We start from the raw sequence: 23,577 nt of genomic DNA on the forward strand, positions 1-23,577 counted from the left end.
AATATGCAAAAAGGGATATTAAGCAGATTATCAAAGGAATATATTTAAAACACTTAGGGTTTAAATTCATTATATAAGCTTTTATTACAGTAGATTTCAAAGCAGTAAAAAATGTTGTCCACAAATGGAGTGAATGATGTAATAAATGGCTAATGCAGATGACTTAGGTCATAGCTTAGAAATTTGTTAATTTTAATAGGTGAGAAACTACGGTTAAAATAACTTTTCAGCTACAACTACTGAGATGTGAAACACATAGAACTAAATACAACAGCAGCACTGAACAATAAATCTCCTGTATCTTCCCAGATGACAATGTTGTCCAGTATAAAATATGTATGATAGATTTACGTGCATTCCTTCTATCCAGTGTTTATGTAACTTTAGCTGGGAACCTAGGCCACATCATTAATCCTCAGTGAGTCCTTCTGTTAATCATTCTGCATAACACCTCAGGAGAATTCTATATTATTATTCAACTCATATTAAAGATAAACAAAATAGCCTAGGGGTGTGTGTGTGTGTGTGTGTGTGTGTGTGTGTGTGTGTGTGTGTGTGCATGTTAATTTAGTATAGTCACAGAGCTGAGATGAGGAATACTTGAGTTGTCACTCTAAAAGTCCATGAAACTGTAGTGTAAATCTAGTAATACTCTCTGGAATACTTTGATGTGAATTGCTGTCAGTGTTTTTTCTCTTCTATAACTCAGTTATGGTAAGTTGTTCAGTTGTGTCTGACTCTTTGTGAGTCCATGGACTGTAGCCCACCAGGATCCTGTGTCCATGGAATTCTCCAGTCAAGAATACTGGAGTGGATTGCCATTCCCTTTGCCAGGGGATCTTCCTGACCCAGAGATCAGATCAGAGTCTCCTGCATTGCAGGCTGATTTTTTTACCACTGAGCTACCAGGGAAGCCTATTCTCTTCTATAATTCTTGATGTTAAAGAAGGAAAAATTGAAATGTAGCCAACTTGGTAGAATTCTGGTGCATTATTGTAGATTGAAGACAGAATCATTTAAAAGGTTTGCCTGAGTTTAATATACATATTCTGAAAATGTTGGCAGATTCTTCAAGTTTTGGAGGATTCTTATGAGTTTACACTTATTAAAAGTGTGAACAACTCTTGTAGTTTCTAGACATTTCTTTGGCAATTTGCAGGATGATTCTTGTTTTATATATATATTTTTCCTTAATATTGAGGTGCTTGATGTCAGCAGAAATGTGTGACACTAAATTTTGGCCATTATATATTAAACTTACTTCAGAACATATGTAGGTTGCTGATTTTTAAAATCCCCTTTTCCATTTAGATAATGTAGTACTTTTATTATGCAAAAAATAACTTGACAGTAGTATGGGTCTGAGTGGGACCTGAGGTAAGATCTATGGCATGGTTTTGGACTCAATGACTGCTGCTCTTGTTTGTGTTTCTGGCACATACTTGGCATATTTTATGCCCACTGTAGAACCAGGGCCATAGCATAGCAGGTTAGGTCAATATCAAAAGGAAAGCTGTGACCATTCTCCTTTCTGTTTGTGCACAAGTCATGGACTGGCTTGCTGAACTCCTGAGAGGGGCCAGTGATCTACCAGCACCTATCATATTCCTGAAGAGATCTAGGCAAGGCTTAGGAGTGTTGACCTGTCTAATCAATGTGGAAACTCTATGAGTTCATAACACCAAAAATGTAACCACTGAAGTACCGGAGAATATGGCACCCTGGCCACAAATGAAATCATGGTGGCCAAAATTTATCAATATTTTAATCAACTAGTGTATGATGTCAAGAACACAGGTGGATAATTTCACTAGTGATATCTTACCTAAATGTTTTCAAAGGCCACTGAATTGAGAACTGGATTGATAGGAATTTACAGAGTGAAAATAGGGTAAATCTTTGGATGAAGATTGAAACTAGCCCAAATCAATATAGGAGGTGGGATCAGCAAGAATGTGCCTATTAAAATGTTCTGTACATTTGGTAACTGCAGAATTTAAGTTTCTCTGGAGTATTTTATTATTTTTTTTTACTTTAAAATTTTTGTTAAAAGTGAAATTATGAGCACTGACTATAATAGATCGTATCATTATTGTGGGCAACAGATTGGTTGGAAAGAATTGAGAGCATATTCAAAATAACTGGTATAGCATTGAGTACTTAGGATAAATGCTGGTGTTGGTATATAGTGGCTGAATTATCAGCCTTGGAAATAATGAACAACTCCCCCTGCCCCTCAAATAAGTGTTTTCTGATATAGAATGCTATTTTAAAGCCTATATATAATGTTGCACTTATAAAATGAATGCATTATAAATACCTGGAAAAGATCCATGATTTTCAAGAGCCATTTGGTTGCTTGATTTTGTTTTTATTCAATGAGAATGCTTTGCCTTTTACATTTGGAAATTTTGATTCATAAAATGACAATTAAGAGGTAAAATACACAAATTTACAGCCAACTCTTCTTTAAATTGTTTTAATTGAGGCGTAATTGACATTCAGCATTATATTAGTTTCAGGTGTACAACATAATGATTCAATATCTGTATATATTGCAAAGTTATCATCACAGTGAGTCTAGTTAGTATCTATCACCATATAGTTACAGGATTTTTTTCCTGTGATAAGAATTTTAAAGATTCACTATCTTAACAACTTTGAAATATGCAATCTAGTAACATTAACTATAGTCAAAGTATGTTACCTTGTATTCCTATGACTTTTTTTTTAATAACTGAAATTTTGTACCTTGGAACACCTTCATCTATTTTGCCCAACCCTAAGTCTCTGCCTCTGGCAGCCTCTGGTCTGTTCTCATTTTCTATGAGCTTGCCCTTATGCTGTTAACTGTTTTAGATTCCATCTGTAAGGGAAATTAAATACTATTTGTCTTTCCCTGTCTCATATTTTTCACTTAATAATGTATGAACAAGGTTCATCCACATTGTCACAGTATAACCAACTAATATCAAATAGGAATCAGTGGAAGGAGAAACCAGTAATCAGGGATTGCTTGGGAAATAAATAAAAATATAAGAATTTGAAAAATAAAAAAAAGACACTAATAAGTTACAGCAAAAATATTTTGCTAAACAGCCTTACTTGATATATTGCCTCTAGCAAATTATAATATGCCATACCAATAATACAGCCTTTTTGATAAAATTATTATTTTAATCATTATGTCACTATAAAAGTTTTAGTAAATATTTATTGCACATTGTAAACTTTACTAGATATCAGTATTCAGTAGTTACTGTATTTTCTCCTTTTTAAAACTTATTTTTATTTTAAATAATCTTTTATTTTTATATGTTTTAATGATTACTTTCCATTTACAGTTATTATAAAGTATTGGCAGTATTCTCTGTGTTGTACATATTTCAGCCTATCACACCTAATAGTGTGTACTGCTCATTCCTCTATCCCTGTAATACCCCCCCTTCCCTCCCCACTGATAACCACTAGTTTGTATTCTATATATGTAGGTCTGCTTCTTTTTTTTATTCACATTTGTTGTATTTTTTAGATTCCACATATACATGATACCATATGACATTTCTCTCTCTCTGTCTGACTTACTTCACTTGACATAATGCCCTCCAATCCATCTTTGTCACTGCAACTGACAAAATATTGTAGCTTTTTTATGGCAGGTAGTATTCCATTGTGTGTCTGTATGTATATACATATACATATGTATATATGCAAATGTAGAACATATATATCCACATACGTATATATATGTACATATATGTATATATGATATCTATATGCATATGTGTCTATGTATCAGTTCAGTTCAGTTCAGTCACTAACTCGTTGTCCGCCTCTTTGCAACCCAATGGACTGCAGCACGCCAGGCCTCCCTGTCCATCACCAGCTCCAGGAGTTAAGCCAAACTCATATCCGTTTAGTCAGTGATGCCATCCCACCATCTCATCCTCTGTCATCCCCTTCTCCTCCTGCCTTCAATCTTTCCCAGCATTGGGGTCTTTCCAAATGAGTCAGTTCTTTACATCAGGTGGCCAAAGTATTGGAGTTTCAGCTTCATCATCAGTCCTTCCAGTGAATATTCAGGACTGATTTCCTTTAGGATGGACTGGTTGGATCTCCTTGCAGTCCAAGGGACTCTCAAGAGCCTTCTCCAACACCACAATTCAAAAGCATCAATTCTTCGGTGCTCAGCTTTCTTTATAGTCCAACTCTCGCATCCATACATGGCTACTGGAAAAACCATAGCCTTGACTTCACAGACCTTTGTTGGCAAAGTAATGTGTCTGCTTTTTAATATGCTGTCTAGGTTGGTCATAAATTTTCTTTCAAGGAGCAAGCGTCTTTTAATTTCATGGCTGCAGTCACCATCATGCAGTGATTTTGGAGCTCCAAATTATAAAGTCTGCCACTGTTTCCCCATCTTTTGCCATGAAGTGATGGGACCAGATGCCATGATCTTCGTTTCCTGAATGTTGAGCTTAAAGCAACTCTTTCACTCTGCTCTTTCACTTTCATCAAGAGGCTTTTTAGTTCCTCTTCACTTTCTTCCATAAGGGTGGTGTCATCTGCATATCTGAGGTTATTAATATTTCTCCTGGCAATCTTGATTCCAGCTTGTGCCTCATCCAGCACAGCAGTTCTCATGATGTACTCTGCATATAAGTTAAATAAGCAGGGTGACAATATACAGCCTTGACATACTCCTTTTCCTATTTGGAAGCAGTCTGTTGTTCCATATCCGGTTCTTACTGTTGCTTCCTGACCTGCATACAGATTTCTCAAGAGGCAGGTCAGGTGGTCTGGTATTCCCATTTCTTTCAGAAGTTTCCACAGTTCATTGTGTGTATGTATATATGTACATATATGTATATACATGGCAGCATGTATATACATATACATATATTGCATATGTATGCAAACTCAATGGTCATGAGTTTGAGCAGACTTTGGGAGATCATGAAGGACAGGGAAGCCTGTCCTTGGGCAGTGCTGCAGCCCTTGGGGTCACAAAAAGTCGAACATGACTCAGTGACTGAACAAATAAGTATATACCACATCTGTATATATTTATTTATTTATGGATACTTAGGTTGCTTCCATGCCTGGCAATTACAAATAATGCTGCTATGAATATTGGACTACATGTATATTTTTGAATTAAAAAAATTTTTTTTCAGATACATACCTATGAATGGAATTGCTGGTCCATAAGATAGTTGTATTCATAGTTTTTTGAGAAACCTTCATAGTTTTCCACAGCGCCTGCACTAATTTACATTCCCATCAACAGTGTATAAGTGTTTCTTTTCTTCCCATCCTGAGTAACCTGTTTTTTTTTTTGTGTGTGTGTGTGTGTGTATTCATTTTGATGATAGCCATTCTGTGGTGTGTGGTGTAAGGTGTAAGGCATAAGGTGATATCTCATTGCAGTTTTGATTTGCATTTCCCTGATGATTATTGATGTTGGCCATTGCATTTCCTGTGCCTGTCTGTGTCTGTTGTATTTCCTCTTTCAAAAAATATCTATTCAGTTCTTTTGCCCATTTTTAACTGTTTTTTTTTTTTTTTGATGTTGAGTGTATGAGCTGTTTATATATGTTGGATATTAATCCCTTATTAGTCATATAATTTGCAGATATTTTCTCTCATTTAGTAGATTGTCTGTTTTGTCAATGGTATTGTTTGTCGCACAAAAGCTTTTATGTTTATTTAGATCCCATTTGTTTAATTTTGCTTTTGCTTCCTTTTCTTTAGGAGACAAAAAAAATGTTGCTACAATTTATGTTAAAGAGTGTTCTGCCTATGTTTTCCTCTAGGAGTTTTATAATAGCTGATCTCACATTTAGGTCTGTAATCCGTTTTTAGTGGATTTATGTGTATTGTTTTGAGTTTACTTATGTATATGGTGTTGGAGGAAATTCTAATTTCGTTCTTTTTTTTATGTAGCTGTCCTGTTTTCCCGACACCACTATTGAAGAGACTGTCTTTGCCACGTTGTATGTTCTTGCCTTTGTCTCCTTTGTCATAGATCAATTGACCGTATCTGTGTGGGTTTATTTCTGGGCAGTCTATTGTGTTCCTTTGATCTATGCATCTGTTTTTGTGCCCATAGCATACTGTTTTGATGATTGTAGCTTTGCAGTGTAGTTGAAATCAGGCAGCCTGAATCTTCCAGCTTGGTCCTTCTTTCTCAAGACTGACTTGGCTATTTCAGGTCTTTTGTTTTATCATCCAATTTTCAAGCCATTGTTCTTTTAGGTTGTACATTTTACTGCTGTGTAGTTGTTTGTAGTGGCCTATTATGATTCTTTGTATTTCTCTGGTGTTGTCACTTCTTTTTCATTGCTGATTTAATTGGTTTGTGGCCTCTGCCTGTCTTCTTCATGAGTATTGGCTAAAAGTTATCGTATTGTTTACCTTTCCAAATGATCATCTTTTAATTTCACTGGTCTTTTCAATTTTTATTTTCTTTTTTTTAGTCTCTATTACTGCTCTGAACTTTATGATTTCTTTACTTCTACTAACTTTGTGTTTTGCTTTTTTCTTCTTTCTCCAGTTGCTTTAGGTGTAAAGTTAGATTGTTTGAGGTTTTTTTTTTGTTTGTTTCCTGAGGTAAAATTTATGGCTATAAACTTCCCTCATAGAACTGTTTTTGCGGTGTTCCATAGATTCTGGATCATCATGTTTTTGTTTTCATTAGTTTCTGGGTATTTTGTTTTTAATTTCCTCTTTAATTTCTGAAGTGTATTTTCTTGCTTATTTAAAAAAATAGAATTCAATAGATAATTTTTTTTCTTTCCTTGCATAATCACAAATCTTAGTATTGTATCTCTAAAAGAATTTGTTTTGGCAAAGACTGTACAAATTTGATAGAGAGAAAATACTATCTGTTTCAATCATGGTTTGGTTTCACACAGCAGAAATCATAATGACTAGTTTAAGCTTGAAGATATTTAATGTCAAATATTTGGTCTCTTGCTTCCCTGATATCTCAGAGGTTAAAGCATCTGCATGCAATGTGAGAGACCTAGGTTCAGTCCCTGGGTTGGGAATATCCCCTGGAGAAGGAAATGGCAACCCACTCCAGTGTTCTTGCCTGGAGAATCCCATAGATGGAGGAGCCTGGTGGGCTACAGTCCACGAGGATGCAGAGTCAGACACGACTGAGCGACTTCACTTTCACTTTTCACTTTCTTTCATTAGGTCTCTTACATAATTTTGGAAGACTAGAATAATAGGCTATAGTTCATAATTCCAGAAGTAGCTTTCAGACCGTAGTGTTACTCTGTCTGTGCAGGATGGCTAAAGTCTCCTTTTTAATGTCCAGAAAGGTGTGAAATCTTCTGGCATGTGCTGAGAGCAGAACTTCTGCCAGTGTCTTTGCCAGCAAAGCAATGCTTCATGTCTTTCTTTTCTCCACATTTAACTCTGTTTTACAGCCAAATGCCCCCATGAGAGTATTTAATTTGTGGACTCTGAATTATATCTATGACCCTGGCTACATGGGTATCTGGGAAAGATAGAAATTAGCATTCCAGAATCCACAACACTGTGAAGGCATACTTAATAGGAGTTGGAATAATTTTTGAATGAACTATTCCATAGAATTTGCTTAAATTCACTCATTAGGAAATTCAATAAAAAATATAATAGGCAGCAGAAATGTTAAGGGTAATATAATGTATGTATTTGTCCTACAAACTGAGATGGTTCACTTATTCCTCACAAAAGAGTGCATTCATCTTTTGATGGTAGTCATTTTTCCTATGGTTCAGGTATAATCTCAAATTGTTATTTTATAATCTATAACTTTAATTTTTATTAGCATCACTAGGGCATATACATGATATACAACAAAGAAGAATATTGTGTCATATTATAGTTCTTGCTAGTTAGGAAATCTTAGTTCAGGGATTACCCTTTTTTCACACTGTACACTATGATTAGTTTTGTGCTCCAGGCATGTACTGTTTAATAGAATTCAGTGTGAGTGTGGCCTAAATAGTACCCTGAATTTGGACATTGTAGCAGTTCTTATAATCTTTCATGGTTATTTATGACTTCCTTCACCTACTAACCTTTATATTTTCTTTTGCTTTCAGCAAAATACTGACTCAGGGGTCTGTGCTTGATAGAGTGACTCAAAACCCTTATTCCTAAAACATTTTGAGCCTTAGAACTCCTGTAATGATCAGATGTAGTTTTCCACTAACTTTTACCATTGGATGTACAGTGCCAAAAGTAGCCTAGAGAATCCTCTAGAATACATCCATTCACTTTTCCTCAATTATGTAACAGAAACTCCAGCTCCTTTTAATAATTGGGGTTGTTCATCCATGCCAAGGTAGTAAAATCTTCTCTGACTCTGACTCTGACTCAAGAGATTCAAAAAGTTCAAATGGAAATCTTGATTTTAAGCTAAATAGAATCACCCTTGTGCCCCTGCAAAGAAACTTTATTTCCTTAGAATTAGATCTCTAAATTAACAGAGATGAAAGTATAAAAACAAGGAGAAATAAATGTGAAGAGACATTGGAAATACAGATGAGAGAAACTACTTTATTTTCTATCTCTTGGTTCCAACTAAAGGAGAAATGTTATCATTTGTTGTTTGCAGATTCATGAAAATTTATATTGCACCCTGTAGAAAAAGTCCAAGCACCTACTCGATCTTAATATTTAACTGATGCTATTATCAATTCTTCAATAGTAAATATTAATGATATTGTAAGCAGTAGTTGGCCATGCATTAAAGAGAAGAATGTATATAATCTTCATCAAATATGTTTAGGTAAATTTCAAATAAATTTGAGATTTAAATGTAGAAGTATTAAAAGTAATCATAATACTAAAGTGAAATTGTTTACAAACTAGGAGTAAGGAGGATTTTTCTAGCCGTAACTTTTATTCTCCTCGAAGAAACTGAAGAAAACATGGATAAATTTGACAATGTAGAATATAAAAAAGATATTTGCTTGGGAAGAAATACCCTAAGAGGAGAACACAAAAGTACAAAAAATAAAAATAAGATTTGACCAACTGGAAAGTAAATTTTTATAATATACTTGAAGACTTAATACTCCTAATAAGTGAAGAGAACCTACGAATTAAGAAGGAAAAGATAAGTAACTAAACACAAAGATGTTCAAACAAAAGACTAGTTCCAAAGGAAAGAAAGAAAAATGCCAATTTTAAGATGTTTCTGCTAAGCTAAAATAGGATAATTATAGAAAAGTAAAAATGAATAATTATTAAATGGATTTCAATCCATCATATATACAAAAAGCCCATGAACTTTAAATGACATCAAAAGGGTAATAAAACTTCATGGGTCAACAGTGGACATTTCTGAGGACAAAGTCCTAAGCTACACAGTCACTAATTAATAGAACTTTTTTTTCCATACTGTCAGGAAACCAGAAATAAATTTTCAATTTAATCTTAGCAACTTATCTTTTTTTTTTTGATACAACTTACTATTTCTATTTATGTTTTCGTGATTTGTGAAATGCTCATAAATATTTTTTGCAAGCCATTTCTCTTCTTTTGTGGGCTTCCCTTGTTGCTCAGCTGGTAAAGAATCTGCCTGCAATGTGGGAGACCTGGGTTGGGTCCCTGGGTTGGGAAGATCCCCTGGAGAAGGGAAAGGCTACCAACTCCTGTATTCTGGCCTAGAGAATTCCACGGAATATATAGTCCATGGGGTCGCAAAGAGTTGGACACGACTGAGCAACTTTCATTTTTCATTTCTCTTCTTTTGAGGAAGAAGATAGCACCTTATAAAATAATATTTTCTCAATATATGTGACTATATACACTCACTAATATAAGAACAATGAGAGGTTGAGTAGACAGAGAGTCTGAGGATAAATAGGGATAAAATCCTTCCCATATGGAGTGTATCACTGTTTGTTCTGCAAATTAATACATAGTGATGAAGACTGAGGAAACAGAAATATCAGATAACGTTTGGGTGTAGCAGGCCTATTTCATGTTAGCAACCAGTGATAATTTGGTATAGTGAGAGTGGTTAGTATAAGGCACTTTTCCAATGAAGAAAAAGCTGAAAGAGGGATGCAATGGTGCCATGAAATACTATGATTTGGCCTGAATTTTACTAGATATAAGCAAGGTAGAAAATAGGAAATAAATGAATTAGTTATCATATGTATTATTAAAATAACTTACAGTATTATTCTTTGTTCAGAACAAAGCTGATTAATCAGATTTATTCAGCAATTTCTCTTTCTCTATCTCTCTGACACACACACACTTTTAATACATGGCAATTTATCTACAATTTTGAAAACTATATTTAATGGCAAATATATCAGAAAAAGGTGATAAGTATATGTGTTATCTTTAGAAGGGTATTATATAAACTATTGAGAAATATCAAAGTTAATGTCACTATATGGATAGATATAACTTATCAATTAATCTATTAATAGATATAAATGTTTTAAAACATGAAAATTATAGTGAATAAAAGGCAGATAAATAAGACATTGTTATCTATAGCTTTCGTAAGAACAGAAATTCATTTTCAGTGCAATCTAGGAAAGGAGGTATAATCTGAATCTAGAAAATAAAAGGAGAAAATAAATATAAACCCTAGAACTTAGAATAAAGCAAAGAACTTAGAATAAAGCAATCCAAGGAGCTCAGTTGATAATTTCATGAAATTATTGTAGCTATGGAGATGTAAAATGGGCTCTAGAAAAGATTTAGAAGAGATGTGAATAAACAAAATGGAAGGGAGAGGATACAGTAAATGTATTCTATCATGGGATGTAATCAGGTGTTTAATATCATTACCATATGCCCCACTTGATTATGCTGACAACTGAAAAGCACATTTATCTAAATTTTTAACATATTTAGACATTAACCAATATAATGAGTTATCTAAATTGTACATTGCAAATAAAAATTAGATCAACCATTTAAACTGAAGCAGTAAGAAATGACATTAAATTATTCAGTGACAAATAGCTCTATCCAGTTAAATGTCATTCACATTTTTAAGAAATTTACTTGTCAGAAAAATAGCTAACTGCTGAAATGGTAAATAGTATGGTAAATTCAGAAAAAGGTTAATTAGTAATCTACTGTTTTTGAAAGCAACATCTTCTGGCATTTTTCCCATTATAGTTGTATTATTCCCTTTTATTTATAGAATGAACATGGGTAATTTTCATGACATATACATCTCTCATTCAGACTAAATGGAAATTATGTTTCAAATTTGCATCCAAATAAATAATAATACAGTTCGAATCCAATCATTTCATTTAAATGACTATATAGAAAATTGGGTTCTAAATACACTTGGAAGGAAAAAATATGTATTTGTAACCCAGAATTTAGCACATTAAAGAGTTCATTGCAGTAAAATGTAGTAGAGTCTTTTTGAATATATGGGTTTTGGCTATAATCATGACAACTGATTCAAAAGAATTATCCAAAGACACAAGAATGGGATGCTATGCTATTTAGAGTAAGAATTGGAGTAATTCTGAATGGTGATTTTCTTTGCAGTGTGAAAAGATTTCACTGTTTCTATTTTCTGGTTTTTAGTTTGGCAATGAAAATTGTGTTAGAACATAATACTCATACCCCAAAGACATCCATACCTTAACAACTGAAATCTTTTAATACAGTAAACAGATCCAAAGGTAATTTGCAGATGTGATTAAGAATATGGGATTTGAGTTATGGTGATATGGCGTCAAGTCCAATCACAGGAGCCCTTGAATATGAAGTACTTTTCCCTGCTGAAGTTGAGAGAGAGAGATGATTCAGGAAAATAGGAGGAGGAGAGAGTATTGTGAGAAGCATTGCACCCACTGGTGCTAGTTATGAGAGATAGTGACACACTTGTAAGTGGGCCCTGGGAGGCCCCTGGGAGTTAAGGCAAGTCTCAGATGACAACCAGCAAGGAAACAGGACCTCAGTTGCAAGGTACTGTCCTGCCAACAACTTGAATGAACTTGAAAACAGATTCTTCCCTAGGGCCTCCAGTGAGGAACACAGCTCTGCTGAAATCTTGGTTTGGCCTTGTGAGATATGAGCAGACAAACCAGCCAAGTACACTAGACTTCTGACCTACCAAACTGTGAGAAATAAATTTGTGTTGTTTTAAGGGTTAAAATATTTGGTAATTAGGTACAGTACTAATAGAAAACTAATACGTTTCTTCAGCTTTTCTTATGTGAATTTCTTTTATCAAAATGCATTTTCTTGTGGCTAAAATTTTAAGGGAGTATTGGTATATCTTATAATATTGAGTTATTTGCTATAAAATGCCCACTATTTAAGTACCTATGTAGCATAGTTTCATAAGTGCTGAAAGATAGCATAATGGAATAAAAATAAAAATTTAAACATTTTTTCAATAGCAGTTAAACAACTTAACCCTATTAATTATTGCACAAATTTCTAATGTTTAATTTCCTCATCTGTCACTTGTTGACAGTAACATCTACACAAAATTAATAGAATTTGTAAAAGTATCATAACACAACTTGAAGCGCATGTGAGTGATAAAATTGATTTCTTCATCATCTGCTTTTCTTGAACAAAATTATGTGCCCCTACGACCCTACACATAGCTCTTGGTGATTACTTTAGATTGAGAGAACCAATATATGTATTTATTTATTTTATCTTTGTGATATATTTTTTTCTAATAATAGAGATGGTCTTTGTTTAGATGAATACAAAAACAACTCATGGTCAATCACATTCCCTGCCATTGTTTGCATTCTTGTGGATTTATGAAATAAGGTAGGTACTGGAATTTTTCTAGGCATGTTTTAATAGAATTAAAGAAAGTTAACAATGATTCACTGCAGGGAAGTAATGACCAGCACAGCTCCCAGTAATTTCCTGGGACAATAACATATAATTCTGGGGAATCCAGGCTGATGGGGTAGAAAGGTGAGAAGAGTACTCAGTAGGAGAAAATGAGAAAGGATGATATAAGAATAACATTTATTTACTTAGTGATTTTTTCTCTAAGATTAGCCCTCCTAAAAATCAAAGACTAATTGTATAGTTTTTTATTATACTTTATTTTCTTAATAAACCAAGTAGGACTTACAATGATTTAATGTCTTTAGGAACTGAGACTATGATGTATATTTCATATTTTTTCTTAAGCAGTTATATTTTAATACTCTAATTTCTTCATGTGTTTATAGTGTTTTTAATATAATATCTCAAATATAACTGATGACCAGTGCATGGTTTTTTATCTACTCATGATAAATTAATAAATAAATTGTATTTCATCTAAACAAAGCAGAAAATGGAAATCAAAATATTTCTACCTTTACTTGGGAAAAGATAGGCAATTATTTTTATCTAATAGTATCTAAGCAATTTAAGTATGTTTTATTTTGTTATTGCTCAGTAAAGCAGTAATTATACTCAGTATGTACTTTGTGCTATGGAAAATAGAAAAGAAATATAGAATATGATTTATGTCTGCAATAGGATTTAACAAACACTTTAAGAACTGGCCTAAGTCAGTCTAGTGCTCCAAATGCTCTAGTGCTCCAAGTGCTCCAAATGCTGAAGTCTGGCAAAGCTTCCATCAGCCTTTGCCTGAGTGTCTGAACCTGAGACCCTTACCTCAACTACATTTTACATACAGTATGTACAAGAAATAAACTGTTTGCTGTTTTTATAGTTAAGTCAGTGAGATTTGGGGATTGTTTCATTAACATAAACATAATTTAACCTGTTCTGACTGAAATGGACGTTGGTATATCAAGTTACAGCCCTATCCTAACAGTGGCAAAACATTCGGTAAAACTATTTAGCAGTAACTTCGGAGAAGGCAATGGCAACCCACTCCAGTACTCTTGCCTGGAGAATCTCATGGATGGAGGAGCCTGGTAGGCTGCAGTCCATGGGGTCCCAAAGAGTCGGACACGACTGAGCGACTTCATTTTCACTTTTCACTTTCATGCATTGGAGAAGGAAATGGAAACCCACTCCAGTGTTCTTGCCTGGAGAATCCTAGGGACGGGGGAGCCTGGTGGACTGACGTTTGTGGGGTCTCACAGAGTCGGACACGACTGAAGTGACCTAGCAGCAGCAGTAACTTGCGAAGTAGACTATGTAACAAATGAATATTAGTGGTAGGTTAGGTGATTTTGGCTTCTTTTTTCAAGGTTTTATGTGAAAACTCAGAAAAGAATTGCCTGAAATAAAAGAGGGTAGAGCAAGAAAGGGAAGCCTTTTTAGGGCTGGAAAGAGCAACTGCTTCAAGACTAAATAATAGGACGTAAATTTGAGAAGGTAGTTGAAAGATGAAAACCAATTAATCCTAGTCTGACAGCAAGGATCAAATCAAGTTTATGGTTGTCATACATTGTTAAAATCTCTTTGGGAATTAATGTGGTGCTGAGTAAGTCCTTTCTGTATATAAATGGTCACTTAGTCTTTCAGCATTCCATGTAGTCCCACTTAACTCAGTGGTACCTGTAGGGCCTGCTCTGGAATAAAGGTTTGGGTCCCACCTAAGTAAATATGTTGAAGCCCTAATCCCCAATGTGATGGTATAAGTTGATGGGGCTTTGGGGAGATAATCAGGTTGAGATGAAGTCATAATATTGGGGCCTTCATAATGAGGTTAGTGCCCTTGTGGAAAATAATGACATCAAAGAACTCCCTCTCTCAGCTATGTGAAGACATATCAAGAAGGTGGCCATCTGAGAGATAAGAAGATCATTTTCACCAGAACTGAACTTTGCTGGCACCCAGATCTCTGACTTCCTGGTTCCAGAACTTTCTATTGTTTAAGGCACCCAGTGTGCGGTATTTTGTTATAGCAGCCCAACAAAATGGGCTAAGACAGGTCATTACATAGATTTTCTGTTTTATCATCACCAGGAAATTTGTGTCTAGTCTTACACTGGGAAATGGTATAGTCTGAAAACCTGACTGCCTCTTACCATAGTGTGTAGTTTGCTAGGGTTGTCTTAACAAAGCACCACAAACTGGGTGACTTAAACAATGGAAATTTATTGTCTCACCATTCTTTAGACTAGCAGTCCAAGATCAAGGTGTCAACAAGACTTGTTTCCTTCTGAGGCCTGTGAGAGAAAATCTGTCCTATCCCTCTCACCCACCCTGAGTGATTTGATGGCAGACTTTGGCATTCTTTGACATATTTGAAGCATTACCCTGGTCTCTGTTCTTGAGTGCAAGCCTGAGTATCCAGACATTTTCTATCATTGGGGTGTCTTTGTGAGTGTGTATGTGTGTGTTTGTTGGATCCTTTTTTATTTTTGAAAAGTTGTAAAAACAGTTCAGAGAGTGCCTGTATAATTTTCATTCAATTTTCCCAATGATAAAAATTATATATAACCTCAGTACAATTATCAGAACTAGGAAACTGACATTGAATCAATACTATTAACTAAACATTTTATTCAGATTCACAAACTTTTATTTATTCAGTAACTTTAATGTGCAATACTATGAAATTTTATCATGTTTAGATTTCTATAATCAACATTAGATCCTCTATATAGAACTGTCCTGCCTCACCAAAGGCACTGTCACACTTCCCGTTTATAATCTCTTCCAACCTAGTAATCACTGATCTGTTCTTCATATTGTAATTTTGTCATTTTGAGAATACTGTATAAAAGGATTTTAAAATATGCAACATATTGATATTGACATTTTTGTTCACTGAAATGCTCTTGATATCCATCTAAGTTGTTTCACAGATTTATAGCTATTTTTTTAAAATTGCTGAGTAATATTTCATTGTCTGGGTAAGCCACAGTTTATCTATTCACCAGTTTTGCATTTAGACATAATGATCCTTTTGAATTTATTTTTAATCGTGTTTTTTTGTTCTCAATTTTATTGATTTGTCTTCATTTATCATTTGCTTTCTTCTATTTGCTTTGGATTTACCTTGATATTCTTTTCCTAGCTTTTAGTGGTGGAAGCTTATATTTTGATTTCATACCATGCTTGCTTTCTAATGCAAACATTTAATACTATGAATTTTTCAGAACTGTATTGGCTACATCCCACAATTTTAATATATTACACTTGTAATTTTTATTCAGTTCAATTTTATTAATTTCTTTTCCTTTGAAACTTCTTTTTCAACCCATAGATTGTTTAGAAGTTTGTTGTTTAATTTCCAGGTATTTGGAGATTTTCCCCTTATCTTTCTTTTACTGAGTGATCAATTGATTACATTGTATTCAGATAACATACTCTGTATATTTTCAGTTTTCTAAAGTTTTTAAAGTTTTTTTTGAAACCCATCATGTGACATATTTTATTGACTGTTTCAATGGTACTTTTAAAGAATTGTATTTTGCTATTTTAGGGTGAACTGTTCAAGAAATGTCAGAATCTTTTGGCTGGCAGTGTTGTCTAGCCATTCTATATCCTTAATGATACTCTGTCAAGTAATTTCTGAGAGAGGTGATTTGGTGTCCCTAACCATAATTGTAGGTTTAAAACATTTTCCCTTTTAATTCTATCAGTTTTGCTTCAAACATTTTGAAACTTTCTGATTGGTGTCTACATATTTAGGATTGCTATACCTTCTTGATGAATGGACTTATTTTTATAAGTATTCAATGTCCCTTTCTGTTCCTGGTGAATTTCTTTGATCTTCAGTCTATTTATCTGTTAATAATATAGCTATTCATGCTTCCTTATGATTTGAGTATATGTTAGTGTATATATGGTTTATCTCTTTATGTCTGTTTACATTCAGTTTAACTATACTGTTAAATTTGAAGTGAGTTTCTTATAGATAGTATATAGTTGGTTAATAACCTTTTAAAATCCACCCTGACAATCTCTTATCTTCTAAATGATTTATTTAGGCCATTTGCATTTACTTTAATTAGAAAGTTATTAAAGTTGAACTATATAAATTTTTTTTGTTTGTTTTCTGTTTTCATGTTCTCTGTTTTCCATTTCTGTGTTATTGGCCCCACCACTGTGTGGGTTACTTAAACATTTTTTAGAATTTTATTTTAATTTCTATGATGCTTTTTATTGTATCACTTTCTATCTCTTCTTTAGTAGTTGCTGTATGTATTTTATTACATACACATAACGTAGTAGAATCTACTTTATTGACATTTTAATGGTGCTCTGAGTTATGGATGGGGGAGGGTTTTGTGACTATAAATGGTGGCATAAGGGATCTTTGGGGTGACAGAACAGTTCTGTATCTTGATTTTGATATTGGTTGCATGAGTCATGTGGTCATGATTTTCTATATTTTGAGTCAGGAGCTCATTATATAAAAAAATTCAAATAATATAATATGTACTGATTTTAATAATGGTATCAGTAAAGTCAGAGAAGGCAATGGCAACCCACTCCAGTACTCTTGCCTGGAAACTCCCATGGATGGAGGAGCCTGGTAGGCTGCAGTAGTGGTCTTAACTGGACTTATTAGCAAATGTATATTTCATCTCAAATTCTATTTTAAAATAGCATAAACATCTTACATATAATTAGTATTATGCCTGCTCTTTCTGTCTTCTAATGTAACAAGTTATTCTTGTTTATAAGACATGATTAATATTTTTTTAATTATTCAACTAGACATTGTCTTCGTGGATAATCACTCATGCATTCTAGTCTAATGAACATGGGGTTTACAAAAGTAAAACAAAGGTTTTAGAAACTGAATGATTTTTAACTTTCATGTAAACAAGTGCACTTCTGTAGAGGGTTAAAAAAGGAGAAAAAAAAGAACACTGCTGCTTAAAATAACCATGTTATACTGTTTAAGGATTATTATGTTCTATACTCAATTAAATGTTTCACAGAGAACAGTTGAGAAGTATACTTAGATGGCAAATGTCTTTTCAATAAATACATTTCCAAGGAAGGAGAATAAAATTTTAAAAATGAGTCTTTTGCTTTAAATATCCATTTAGTATAATTTTGAGTTTTCTTTATTAAAATCATTATTATTTGAAATTTAACATGGGAAAAAATCATTTTTAACACTTACAAGGTATTATCAAATTTATTTATTTTCTTTCTTTTTAAATTTTAATTGGAGGCTAATTTACAATATTGTATTGGTTTTGCCATACATCAACATGAATCCACCACGGGTGTACACGTGTTCCCCATCCTGAACCCCCACCCACCTCCCTCCCTGTACCATCCCTCTGGGTCATCCCAGTGCACAAGCCCCAAGCATGCTGTATCCTGCACTGAACCTGGACTGGCAATTCGTTCCACATATGATATTATACATGTTTCAGTGCCATTCTCCCAAATCATCCCACCCTCTCCCTCTCCAACAGTCCAAAAGACTGTTCTATACTTCTGTGTCTCTTTTGTTCTCTTGCATACAGGGTTATTGTTACCATCTTTCTAAATTCCATATATATGCGTTAGTATACTGTATTGATGTTTTCCTTTCTGGCTTACTTCATGCTGTATAATAGGCTCCAGTTTCATCCACCTCATTAGAACTGATTCAAATGTATTCATTTTAATGGCTGAGTAATACTCCATTGTGTATATGTACCACAGCTTTCTTATCCATTCGTCTGCTGATGGACATCTAGGTTGCTTCCATGTCCTGGCTATAATAAACAGTGCTGCGATGAACATTGGGGTACACTTGTCTCTTTCAATTCTGGTTTCCTCGATGTGTATGCCCAGCAGTGGGATTGCTGGGTCATATGGCAGTTCTATTAGCAATTTTTTAAGGAATCTCCACACTGTTCTCCATAGTGGCTGTACTAGTTTGCATTCCCACCAACTGTGTAAGAGGGTTCCCTTTTCTCCACACCCTCTCCAGCATTTATTGCTTGTAGACTTTTGGATTGCAGCCATTCTGACTGGTGTGAAATGGTACCTCATTGTGGTTTTGATTTGCATTTCTCTGGTAATGAATGATGTTGAACATCTTTTCATGTGTTTCTTAGCCATCTGTATGTCTTCTTTGGAGAAATGTCTGCGTAGTTCTTTGGCCCATTTTTTGATTGAGTTGTTTATTTTTCTGGAATTGAGCTGCATAAGTTGCTTGTATATTTTTGAGATTAGTTGTTTGTCAGTTGTTTAATTTGCTATTATTTTCTCCCATTCAGAAGGCTGTCTTTTCACCTTGCTTATAGTTTCTTTTGTTGTGAAGAAACTTTTAATTTTAATTAGGTCCCATTTGTTTATTTTTGCTTTTATTTCCAGTATTTTAGGAGGTGGGTCATAGAGGATTCTGCTGTGATTTATGTCAGAGAGTGTTTTGCCTATGTTCTCCTCTAGGAGTTTTACAGTTTCCGGTCTTACGTTAGATCTTTAGTCCATTTTGAGTTTATTGTTGTGTGCGGTGTTAGAAAGTGTTCTAGTTTCATTCTTTTACAAGTGGTTGACCAGTTTTCCCAGCACCACTTGTTAAAGAGATTATCTTTAATCCATTGTATAATCTTGCCTCCTTTGTCAAAGATAAGGTGTCCATAGAGGAATGGATTTATCTCTGGGCTTTCTATTTTGTTCCATTGATCTATATTTCTGTCTTTGTGCCAGTACCACACTGTCTTGATGAGTGTGGCTCTGTGGTAGAGCTTGAAGTCAGGCGGGTTGATTCCTCCAGTTCCATTCTTCTTTCTCAAGAATGCTGTGGCTATCCGAGGTTTTTTGTATTTCCATACAAATTGTGGCATTATTTGTTAGCTTTTATTATGTTGAGGTATGTTCCTTCTATTCCTGCTTTTTGGAGAGTTTTTATCATAAATGGATGTTGAATTTTGTCAAAGGCTTTCTCTGCATCTATTGAGATAATCATATGACTTTTATTTTTCAATTTGTTAATGTGGTGTATTACATTGATTGACTTGTGGATATTGAAGAACCCTTGCATCCCTGGGATAAACCCCACTTGGTCATGGAGTATGATCTTTTTAATGTGCTGTTGGATTCTGATTGCTAGAATTTTGTTAAGGACTTTTGCATCTATGCTCATCAGTGATATTGACCTGTAGTTTTCTTTTTTTGTGGCATCTTTGTCAGGTTTTGGTATTAGGGTGATGGTAGCCTCATAGAATGAGTTTAGAAATTTACCTTCCCCTGCAATTTTCTGGAAGCGTTTGAGTAGGACAGGTGTTAGCTCTTCTCTAAATTTTTGGTAGAATTCAGCTGTGAAGCCGTCTGGACCTGGGCTTTTGTTTTTTGGAAGGTTTCTGATTCCACTTTCAATTTCCGTGCTTCTGATGGGTCTGTTAAGATTTTCTATTTCTTCCCGGTTCAGTTTTGGAAAGTTGTAGTTGTCTGAGAATTTGTCCATTTCTTCCACGTTGTCCATTTTATTGGCATATAACTGCTGATAGTAGTCTCTTATGAGCCTTTGTATTTCTGTGTTGTCTGTTGTGATCTCTCCATTTTCATTTCTAATTTTATTGATTTGATTTTTCTCCCTTTGTTTCTTGATGAGTCTGGATAATGGTTCATCAATTATATTTATCCTTTCAAAAACCAGCTTTTGGCTTTGTTGATATTTGCTACGGTCTCTTTTGTTTCTTTTGCATTTATTTCTGCCCTAATTTTTAAGATTTCTTTTTCTACTAGCCCTAAGATTCTTCATTTCTTCCTTTTCTAGTTGCTTTAGGTATAGAGTTAGGTTATTTATTTGACTTTTCTCTTGTTTCTTGAGGTATGCCTTTATTGCTATGAACTTTCCCCTTAGCACTGCTTTTACAGTGTCCCACAGGTTTTGGATTGTTGTGTTTTCATTTTCATTCATTTTTATGCATATTTTCATTTGTCTTTTAATTTTTCTGTGATCTGTTGGTTATTCAGCAGCATGTTTTTCAGTCTCCATATGCTGGAATTTTTAATAGTTTTCCTCCTGTAATTGAGATCCAATCTTACTGCCTTATGGTCAGATAAGATGCTCAGAATGATTTTAACTTTTTTGAATTTACCAAGGCGAGATTTATGGCCCAGGATGTGATATATCCTGGAGAAGGTTCTGTCTGCGCTTGAGAAAAAGGTGAAATTCATTGTTTTGGGGTGAAATGTCCTATAGATATCAGTTAGGTCTAACTGGTCTATTGTATCATTTAAAGTTTGTGTTTCCTTGTTAATTTTCTCTTTTGTTGATCTATCCATAGGTGTGAGTGGGGTATTAAAGTCTCCCACTATAATTGTGTTATTGTTAATTTCCCCTTTCATAGTTGTTAGCATTTGTCTTACATATTGTGGTGCCTCTATGTTGGGTGCATATATATTTATAATACTTATATCTTCTTCTTGGATTGATCCTTTATTATGTAGTATCCTTCTTTGTCTCTTTTCACAGCCTTTGTTTTAGAGTCTATTTTACCTGATATGAGTATTGCTACTCCTGCTTTCTTTTGGTGTCCATTTGCATGGAATATGTTTTTCCAGCCCTTCACTTTCAGTCCGTATGTGTCCCTGTTTTGAGGTGGGTCTCTTGTAGACAACATATATAGGGGTCTTGTTTTTGTATCCATTCAGCCAGTCTTTGTCTTTTGGTTGGGGCATTCAACCCATTAATGTTTACGGTAATTATTGATAAGTATGATCCCATTGCCATTTACTTTATTGTTTTGGGTTCAGGTTTATACACCCTTTCTGTGTTTCCTATCTAGAGAGTATCCTTTAGCATTTGTTGGAGAGCTGGTTTGGTGGTGCTGAATTCTCTCAGCTCTTGCTTGTCTGTAAAGCTTTTGATTTCTCCTTCATATTTGAATGAGATCCTTGCTGGGTATAGTAATCTGGGCTATAGGTTATTTTCTTTCATCACTTTAAGTATGTCTTGCCGTTCCCTCCTGGCCTGAAGAGTTTCTGTTGAAAGATCAGCTGTTATCCTTATGGGAATCCACTTATGTGTTATTTGTTGTTTTCCCCTTTTGCTTTTAATATTTGCTCTTTGTGATTGATCTTTGTGAATTTGATTAATATGTGTCTTGGGGTATTTCGCCTTGGGTTTATCCTGTTTAGGACTCTCTGGGTTTCTTGGACTTGGGTGATTATTTCCTTCCACATTTTAGGGAAGTTTTCAACTATTATCTCCTCAAGTATTTTCTCATGGTCTCTCTTTTTGTCTTCTTCTTCTGGGACTCCTATGATTTGAATGTTTGGGCATTTAATATTGTCCTGGGGGTCTTGAGATTATCCTCATTTATTTTAATTTGCTGTGTTTTTTTTTTTCCTCTGATTCATTTATTTCTGCCATTCTATCTTCTATTTCAGTAATCCTATCTTCTGCCTCCGTTTTTCGACTATTTGTTGCCTCCAGAGTGTTTTTGATCTCGTTTATTGCATTATTCATTATATATTGACTCTTTTTAAATCTCTTCTAGGTCCTTGTTAAGCCTTTCTTGCATCTTCTCAATCCTTGTCTCCAGGCTATTTATCTGTGATTCCATTTTGATTTCAAGATTTTGGAACATTTTCACTATCATTATTTGGAATTCTTTATCAGGTAGATTCCCTATCTCTTCCTCTTTTGTTTGGTTTGGTGGGCATTTCTCCTGTTCCTTTACCTGTTGGGTATTCCTCTGTCTCTTCATCTTGTTTATATTGCTGTGTTTGGGGTAGTCTTTCTGTATTCTGGCAGTTTGTGGAGTTCTCTTTATTGTGGAGTTTACTCGTTGTGGGTGGGGTTGTATCAGTGGCTTATTAAGGTTTCTTGGTTAGGGAACCTTGTGTCTGTGTTCTGGTGGGTGGAGCTGATTTCTTCTCTCTAGAATGCAATGAAGTCTCCAGTAATGAGTTATCAGATGTCAATGGGTTTGGAATAACTTTGGGCAGCCTGTATATTGAAGCTCAGTGCTGTGTTCCTGTGTTGCTGGAGAATTTGCATGGTATGTCTTGCTCTGGAACTTGTTGCCCTTGGGTGGTGCTTGGTTTCATTGTAGGTATGGAGGTGTTTGATGAGCTCCTGTTTATTAATGTTCCGTGGAATCAGGAGTTTTCTGGTGTTCTCAGGATTTGGACTTAAGCCTCCTGCTTCTGGTTTTCAGTCTTATTTTTACAGTAGTATTAAGATTTCTCCTTCTATACAGCACTGTTGATGAAACATCTAGGTTAAAGATGAAATGTTTCTCCACAGTAGGGGCACTCAGAGAGGTTCACAGAGTTACATGGAGAAGAGAAGAGGGAGGAGAGAGTTAGAGGTGAACCAAATGAGATGAGGTGGAGTCAAAAGAGGAGAAAGCAAGCTAGCCAGTAATCACTTCCTTATGTGTGCTCCACAGTCTGGACCGCTCAGAGATGTTCATGGAGTTATACAGAGAATAGAAGAGGGGAGGAAGGAGACAGAAGTGTCCTGGAAGGTAAAAGGGGGAAATCAAAAGGAGAGAGACAGATCCAGCCAGTAATCAGTTCCCTAAATGTTCTCCACTGTCTGGAACACACAGAGACTTACAGAGTTGGGTAGAGAAGAGGAGGGGGAGGAAGGAGACAGAGGCGACCTGGTGGAGAAAAGGGAGAGTCCAAAAGGGGAGAGAGCAGTCAAGCCAGTAATCTCACTCCCAAGTAAAAACGGGTACTGAAGATTGGGTTTTTAAAGGTACAAAATTGATAACA

The sequence above is a fragment of the Capricornis sumatraensis genome, chromosome 17 (assembly GCF_032405125.1).
Source record: "Capricornis sumatraensis isolate serow.1 chromosome 17, serow.2, whole genome shotgun sequence".
Taxonomy (NCBI): domain Eukaryota; kingdom Metazoa; phylum Chordata; class Mammalia; order Artiodactyla; family Bovidae; genus Capricornis; species Capricornis sumatraensis.